This window comes from Sardina pilchardus, chromosome 19, assembly GCF_963854185.1.
Source record: "Sardina pilchardus chromosome 19, fSarPil1.1, whole genome shotgun sequence".
NCBI classification, from domain to species: domain Eukaryota; kingdom Metazoa; phylum Chordata; class Actinopteri; order Clupeiformes; family Clupeidae; genus Sardina; species Sardina pilchardus.
In genome coordinates, this window is record NC_085012.1 from 13108304 (window position 1) to 13117622 (window position 9319).

Here is a 9319-nt window from a genome sequence, read left to right on the forward strand (position 1 = left end):
TAAATTACTGTAATAAGAAGTTGTCCCTTGGGGACTGATGGTGTGTGTGTGTGTGTGAGAGAGAGTGCAAACTTCCTTGCTGAAACTTAGCTGTCAAGACTGTTGGACTCTCATTCCACTCAGCAGGCCTCTTCTGACCAGCAGCTGTGTAGGGGATCGACTGGAACACTGTTGTATTGCTGCTGTTTACACACAACCTCCACTCATACCACACACACACACACACAAACACACACATGTCCCTCAGCCCATGCGCCTACACGCAAACACTTGTCATTGAACCCAGGAGCCTACACACACACACTTAACATTGAACCCAGGAGCCCACACACACACACAAACAAAACACTCACGAGCTGCAAACAACCCTCTATACACATACACACTAACTCCCACGAGCCCTCAGACAGTACTCCACATACACACTAACTTACAGTACACTCACTCACACACATACACACACACACACAACACCCAGACAATGAGCCAGCTGCACACACTCACACGCTGAAGTCACATTAAAGCTCCTCTTCTCTGTAGCTTTCACAGGCACACCAACCACTGTGCCAGCGTCTGCCTGCTTCAGTGTGTGTGAGCGCGTGTGTGTTTGCATCAAAGGGTGTGTGATCTTTGTAAACAGTTCTACAGGCACACAAACCGGTGTGTGAAAGTTTCAGGTTGTGCGTGTTTGTGTGTGTGTGTGTGTGTGTGTGTTTGTGTGTGTGTTTGTGCATTTGCATTCTTTGGAAACTGCTTGTGCGTGATTATGTAGGCTACACGTTTTGTTTACGTTTGTTTGGGTTTTTAATGTCTGGCAATCAGAGTTACGTAAACTGCATTTAAATTGTGCCATTCCGTTTCAGGTGCCATCAAAGGGGCTGTCACGCTACTGGCTGTTACTGGACGCAGGGGGTGGAGGGGAGTTAATAGAGGGCAGTAACGGCCAACATGTCTCCTCTCTGCTGGCCGTGCCGTCACCATGGCGCTTCCTCGCGGTGATTTATGATGAGGAGGTGGCGGCGCAGGACTGCCGGGCCGACGCCGCGCCACGCTCACGCCGCGTCCGGGCCGGCAGGGGCCATGCTGGGGCTGCGAGGCGTTATTTTTTATTTAGTTATCACCCAACAAGGATGGGAAAAGACTCTCTCTCTCTCTCTCTCTCTCTCTCTCTCTCTCTCTCACACACACACACACACACACACACACACACACACACACACACGCACACACACACACACACACACACACATACACACACACACAATCACACACATGCACACACTGCAGGAAAGCAACAAGAAACAGCGACAAGTGTCATAACTGGAAATTTTCCCAAATGACCGGCGAGCGAAATGGATCTGTTGCAGATGAGGAGGCGTTCGCTGCAGGCTGGCCTCTGAAGAAGGAGAGGAAGTTATTTTATTCCGTTATCACCTAACGAGGGTGGAAAAGGTCCAACTGAGCATCTCCTTCCCAGCCTCCCAAACACACATCTCTGCAGGGAAGCAGCACCAAGTTTTACACACACACACACACACACACACACACACACACACACACACACACACACACACACACACACACACAATGCAAGGGAAACAACAACAAACCTTAGACATACAGACACACCACACACACTGCATACGAAAAGCAATAAGCCTACACACCACACAAACACGTACTATCTCTCACACACACACACACAGACACACACACACACACACACACACACACACACACACACAAACACACACTCTCACACACACACCCTGCAAGGGAAACAACAATAAGCTTCACATACACACACACAGCAAAGGAAACAGCAATAAGCATCTCTCTCTCTTACACACACACACACACACACACACACACACACACACACTGCAAGGGAAACAGCAACAATCCTCAAAAGTGAAAATATTCTGAATGACCACAAAGAAGAATGGATAGTGTGCACATGAGGAGGCGTTGGCTCAGGGTGTTTGCTTCAGTTACACACACACACACACACACACACACACACACACACACACACACACACACACACACACACACTCGCACACACACTGCCTGAGCCTGGGCTGGGCTTGGGGCGGATGGGACCTTTCGGTCTGTCAACTTCATTTTCCACAAGGACATTTTAACTGGGGGTGTAAGTATCCAATATTCGGAAGGTTGGCAAGGATATGAAATTCTGTATATTTCTTGAAAAAAACACCCCTGTCAATGCTGAGTAAGTAAAAACAGTGGTGTGCATATTGTATTACGTTCCTGTAAAGCCCTCCTTTTCTCGTGTGTGTGTGTGTGTGTGTGTGTGTGTGTGGGTGGGTGCGGGTGTGTGTGTGTGTGTGAGTAAATATTATTTTGAATAGAGGGCGTTGATGGCAAACGGCAGGTGGTTCCTCAAAATATCTTTTTTTTTTTTACTCTTTCTCTCTCTGGATCCATCAGATGGTCTACTCTATTAGAATCAGATCTGAAGCAGACCCGGCCCAAAGCCCACAATGGTTCTGATCAACCTCTCCCGAGCTCCAACCGCCACCAGAAAAGAACGCGCCTCAGCCTAAAATATACACACTCGCACACAGAAACCGCACCTCAGTCTGAAACACACACACACACACACACTGACACACACACACACACACACACAAATACACACACATATTCCGCCCCGTTGCCAGCTGGATGCCGACGTGCATGGCTGGCTCTGCAGTGATTGGGTGAATGTGGGGTATCTGCTGTGAAATGGTATGATTGCTGAAGATGATAAATGGCTATGGGCCCACTTACCCTCTCCGTCCCATCACACCAGACACGGAGGTGGCGGACGCTATTTCCAAGCACCACAATCACCCCATAACTTGTGTTAAAACACTGACTGTGCTGCATTTCCACTCCAAAGATTTCTAGCATTGCACTCCTGAGGTGATGCAGAAGAGGGACATTTACATGAAAAAAATGTTTTTCACATGTTTACTTTTTTTCCATCAGTCTGATCATCAAATCATATCAAAAGTATATTGGCCGTACAGAGAAATGGTGTTGTGCTTCATTATAACGCTGTTGCTTTTTCATAAGCTAAAAACCAACATTACAGGTATAGTTTCAGGGGTATCTGCATAAGAATCATTTTGTGCTGCTGTGCTGTTAGATGGAAAATGGAGTGTAGGGGTTAATTTAATTCCAAATTTTAATTATGGGGGAGATAACAGGAGCTAGCACCCTGAACAGTATGCAAACTTTGGTTAGAGAGGTTCTTTGCATGGGCTTTATCTTGCATTGATTCTGTTTTCAGTTCACCAACTTTCTTTAAATAAAAAAAGGTATTCACTGAGCTGTGCATGTGATTTGGGAATCAGTGGTGGACACCCAACGAGGGCTCCCTGAAGGCCTGTGCACAGGGTTCCCACAGGTCATGGAAAGTCAGGGAATTGTATCATTTATGGTGCAAAGTCATGGAATATCAGGGAATGTTGTTGTAGCAATTTCAAGTTCGAGTTCAAGTTCAAAGTGTATTGTCATGTACTCATAAATAAGCGTTTATAAGTATTGAAATTCCTTGTGCTCAAGTGTCCATTCAACTACAGAAATAACTTAAAAAACAAAAATAAATAAATAGATATGCCTACTATTTATATATAAAACAAGTTTGTTGTAGCAAAATGGCTAGCCATAATACATTAAGCAAACATATTTCCATGCAGAATTGGTTTCTATTTGGTTATAAGCTTCACGGCTTGTTTGAGTAGCCCATCTGTTCATTCAATGCCTATTCAACTCCCGACTCCCGCTCTAAAAAAGCAAAGGATTATTGACAGCCATGCGGGTGCTCATCAAATCATTGGTTGGGATTTTGTTAATTATATTCTCTAGTAGGACATGGAAATTCAGGGGTTCTGAAGGAATGGCATTTTACGTTTGATTTAGAGTGGGAACCCTGTGTGTAATTCGAACCTTGATTTTATTCTTCACAAGCATGACTCACGAGTATAGAGTAAGTTATTGTATTGGAGGAGTGTTTCCACCGTGAGCCATGAACAAACTGCAGCATCAGAAATTGCTTGAACAATGTATAACTTTTGTACACTAAATGACAACACCAAACCAGTGTCGCTTCCCGACAGAGTCCCACGGTAACATGCAGACGGAAACGACTCAAATGTCGTGTTCAAGTGCTATAGTGCTTACATTTCCACCGGAGAGATCATGCTGATCGATTTCTTCTCACAGGCCGGGTGTTGATAGATCATTGAGTTGAGTCTTCCTTCGAAATCCATGGCATTAAACACGCACAAACTGCGTGTTGAATTACTGTAATAGCCTTATGTTCAGGTGTGGAACATGTGTTGGAAGACCAAAATAGAGTAGAAAAGCCAACGGACCCTCCGATTGGCAGTGGAGGTGCATCTGGTACAAAGTGCTGCTTCTCGCTCCGCCTCCGTCTCCACTTTCTCTAGCTGCCCTCCGCGAGCTGCCTCAGACGCGCTGAGAGCTCCGTGCGCCTTCTCGCGCACCCGGGAACTACCGGCAACCGTAACCGCACGAGTTATCAGCTGCCCTTGAATGTATGAGAAGACGGGGGATGTTTCAAGAAAAGATTTCGTCAGAATATTCTACTTCACCTACCTACTGTTTGTAGTTTTCTACCAACAATAACTGGCTTACAGATATCTTGGATTTATTTAGGCAAAGTGATACTCTGTGCACGGAAGCGACTGCGGGTTGCCCTTAGGAATACTCTGGATTACTTATAAGTCTAACCAAACCTATGGCGTGAAGGTAAGACTGTGTGTGTGTGTGTGTGTGTGTGTGTGTGTGTGTGTGTGTGTGTGACTCTATCTCCTGTTCTGTGTCACCATCCTTATCCATCCCTATCGTTCATCCAACTCTCCATCTCTCCTTCTGTTGACCTGTGTGTGTGTGTGTGTGTGTGTGTGTGTGTGTGTGTGTGTGTGTGTGTGTGTGCAGTTGTGTGTTTTCATGTTTTTACATAATTTCAGGTATGTGATTAAGGTGTGCAATGAAGGTGGTTAAGGTGTGCGTGAGGACTGGCTATGGATTTTGTGTGTGTGTGTGTGTGTGTGTGTGTGTGTGTGTGTGTGTTTGAAATTATCACAAATAAAGCATTGCACAAGAGTGTGTTAGGGTGTCTATGAAGGGAGGGCTTGAACGGTGTAGTTTGTGTGTGTGTGTGTGTGTACAGTGGGTACGGGTTGAGAATGCACCTTCTCCCGCGGGACTCCCGAAGAGATCCCGCAGGCCGTCAAGCCGATTTTTTTCGAGCCTAAGGCAATGTACCCAAACAACCACCAGGTGGCAGAAAGTTTCATCCCGCATTTCACAATGATGAAGACCGCATATCCGTCAGTCGACTCCTTAATCTCATTTAATCATTACAATGAAGGTGATGACTGGCGAAATTATTCAAACGACGTTTCAATGAACCAGTGAAATGAATGAAAATGGTTATAGAAAATCGCCTACAGCCTAACGCCGACACAGCTGATTCTTTGGTTGATTCTAAGCTGTTTTGATGTAGGGGATGGGTAAACTGGCGCGCTACAAACATGCTACCAATCAAATGTAATATTAGTAGGACTAGCCTACTTAGACACTTTAGTCATAGGCAACGTTGCCATGTTAATTTGGGCTAGAAGTGCTTGCTTGTGGTGGCGCTCCTGTCCGCTGCTTCTCCCGAATTGTGTGGCAAATTTGTCAGCAATCAGCTTAAATGTCAAATCATATTTATTTCTCTTTGTCGCCATGGTATTGGGGGAAACGCGGAGAAACGAGATGGTCAGTCCTCTTATTTTTTCTTCGCGTTTCGTTATAAGAAGTAATAGTTAGTCTTCTTCCGTATTGAACAGATAGGCTACGGGACGCTCTTTGTTCCGTATTTTAAGGAACTACTCAATGCACACACACTACAATGAAAAACACACAAAGAAATCACTAAACATATAGCCTACAACCTAATGACACTTTAATGCAGCGTTTCTCAAACTATGGGCCGCGAAACGTGGAGACTGCTGCTGGTCCGCGAGGCATGGGGTGAAATTAGGTCCGGTGATCTGATAATTTGCTGCGCAATTGACCAAGCAACCGCGGACCGACAGAAAAAGAAAGCAAACGTTGCTGCGGAAATGCTTGCTAATTTGATGTGTTTAAACATAGAGCCATACAATTAGGTGTGTGTCTGTTATTATGATAATTTTCGAGCATAACTGCTTGTCCATAGCTCAGTGACAGGTGTTAATAGCCTTGCCATGCACTGCTGCAGGTGCTTCTTTTATTATGCGGTTAGAGCATAAGCGCTTACTCATATACTATAACTCAGGGACAGGTGCAAAACCACCAACTGGGATGGATCGAAGGGCAAGCAAGCACTGCCACACAACGTGAAGGCCTTTGTGTTGTCAACAGGAGAAGTGGCCGCAAGGACTGCATCGATAAGATCAACGAATACAGTAATGTTTTACAACCCAGCTGGTATCCGCTGTTCATTCCGACTTATCCCCACTCGGCGGTAGGCCTAGGCCTATTTAACTTTTTTTTTTCAAACAACGTGCCATTCCGACATGAGGTCATTAATAGGCTATTAATGTCATAACTATTAGGCTATCATTAGGCTTACTATGCATGGCTGTAGGCAGCTATGAGGCCACTGAGATCTGGACCTCATCGGTTTTGTGAAAGCTGATTGGAAAGACTTAAGTTTAGAGCGAACGTTTCAACTATGTTTGCCATGGTAGACAAAAACACTCAAATAAAACAATAGCCTAAAAAATAACTGCATGCGTAATGGACACGGCTCTATATCCTAAATAATTTTCGAGGTTCGCCATTTGGTAATATGACCTATCCTTACTGACAATAATTTAGATTGAGCACAACTAAAGTTGCACGAAGGCAAAATACAGTCCTAAAAGCCTATTCTATATAGCCTGGCCAATATTGTAGATGTGCAAAAGCAGCATTTGCGTGCGTGCTTGCCGGTGAGGTGTAGCCTACAAAAATGAGCATAACATCTGATTATTAAAGTATGGCTATAGGATATAGGCTAGAGAAGAGTTGGTTTAAAATTCAAGTGTAGTAAAAAAGTTTGTGCACATCCCCGGTCAAGGTGCAGAACAAGAGTAGGCTAAATCATAAAAAAAATGGAAAAAGGTTCGCACACTTGAAATCCTTCTTTTTTGATTTGATTTGATTTTCGTGTGGTCTTCTTCAGATTAAAATTCAAGTACGTGCGCTATTTAACCCCTCGATACCGACTGCAGTCTGCTGACACAGCCAGACGACTCCCCCAACCCATTCATTCGTTTTGGCCGATATACTGTAATCCATTCATTCGTTTTGTGCGTATATAGATTCCTGCATGCTGCATTACCGTGACCCTTAGCCTACCTTGTGGATGATTTTTTCTCATTGGAATACAGCAGGACAGAATGCCTTTTATCTAACAAACGCAAAAGCTGAGATTGTTGGAAGGCACTCAACAAACTTGTTTTTCGTTTCTGGGAGATCACGTTATCGTTTTGGATTGTCGGATTTTTATACTTATTGTTTGGACTTATGGACAATGAACTTTGAGGGGTGGTTGTTGGTGCTTTACAAAGCTTTGTGTTAATAAGTGTCGGTCCTCCTATCCTTCAGCTCACTGCGCGATGCAGTTGCGCATAGTGGCCACGAAGTCATTAACTGTTTACGACACAATACATGATAATTAATGCATGTTTGACATGTAAACAGGCCTTCAGTCCGTTAACTTAAGGCCTTCTTTTGCATGGGGTTGCTCGCATCCGCCCGTAACCTAGACTATTATGTGCGTATAGTGGCTGCATACTCTTGATTATAATAAGAGGCAAACTGTTACAGGACAACTTAAACTGACTTCCCCAATGCTTCCCCGCAGCACATTACATTTTAATATAGGCTAATATAGGATGAACAAAGTCTATGCTATATTAAATCCAGTAGCCTAATAATTCTATGTGCCACGTCCGATTTCGCAAGTGATGTAGTAGGCTACGTTTAACATCGACAAACGTCTGTGAGACTACCCATTTCATGAAAAGCAATTGTCTTGTGCGATCATTCCCCCTCCCCCACACTTGTCTAACCAGTTCATTAGACATTATAGCCTACCTGTAAGCGGCATTGAGGACGATTGCTTCCCTCCCCCCTCTCTCTCGACAGACACTTCCTGACACTAGGGCTCGGGATCATGACATCAAAACTTCGCGGGCACAGCCACATTGACAGCTTCACTCCTTAGTTTACTATGGATTACTATGGATTTACTCCCGCCTTTTAGTGTGTTCCTGTTACTTAGTTTTTGCCTTCTTGGTAGTATGTTGCTGTGTAGTGGGGTGTAACAGTGCAACCCACGATCGCAAGAGGAAAAGAATAAATCGCTACTATATTTCTGCTTCTTGTCTTGTGCATCTGAATGAATGGATATTATATTACGTTCAGTGCGCTACCAAATGGCGGCGATATTCCTAGAATGCAAGGCGTGTGCCCGAGCCCTATTATGTAAATGTAAAAATGTGTGTGTGTGTGTGTGTGTGTGTGTGTGTGTGTGTGTGTGTGTGTGTGTGTGCGCTGAACCACGAGTTCATTTATTCGCGGCATGCACTTGAAACGCCGATCAAAAGTTCTGACATGTTAAACTGACGTTAGTCATTAATTCACCACATGATAAAATGCTGTTATATTGACGCACAGTAGCCCAGTCTATGTCTATCTCTGAATCAACATGAACATGCATAACGAGATCCATATATTCTAAGTTGCTAGAAACTTCTTTTGCGGAGCTAGGCCTACTAGTCGATGGTTACAATGAATCACCCTCACTGCCCTATCGCATATCTGACCATCCATTGTTATAATGTTACAAAATGCGCGATCTTCTCCAATCATGTAGCCTACGGTTATAAGTAAAGTGACATGATAGGCATGTAGGCCTATTAAAGATATTTCTGTTAAATACATTTTATTTTCAGTTGTCAAAAGTGGTGGGGACAAAATCTGTGATAAAGTGCTGGGTAAGCTACCCAGCGTCGCCGGTTAAAATGAACATGCCTCCGTTTTAAAATAGCCTATAGGCCTACACATTTCTAAGTATTCCTAACATAAATGTAGCCTAAATATCCATCTTGTCCATCTCTTTCGTCTTCGCCTTGACAATAATAGCCTATTCACGGAAATGCGGTCTTGTAACCGTAATGAATTAATGAATTAATCTAAGGTTGCCTATATCGAGTCTTTCAGGTTGAATTGAAGGCTTCTAAAACCATTTTCATTAATTTCAACA

General features: G+C 44.0%; 1 protein-coding gene across 1 annotated transcript in view; it reads left to right on the forward strand.

Moving 5' to 3' along the window:
* The first annotated feature begins 4582 nt into the window (after positions 1 to 4582).
* The window catches only part of drd2a (dopamine receptor D2a), a 34250-nt gene continuing 29513 nt past the window's right edge, over positions 4583 to 9319 (forward strand). The window contains exon 1 of the mRNA XM_062521078.1: positions 4583 to 4782. The gene's annotated coding sequence lies outside the window, so the exon portion shown is untranslated. The remainder of the gene's footprint in view (positions 4783 to 9319) is intronic.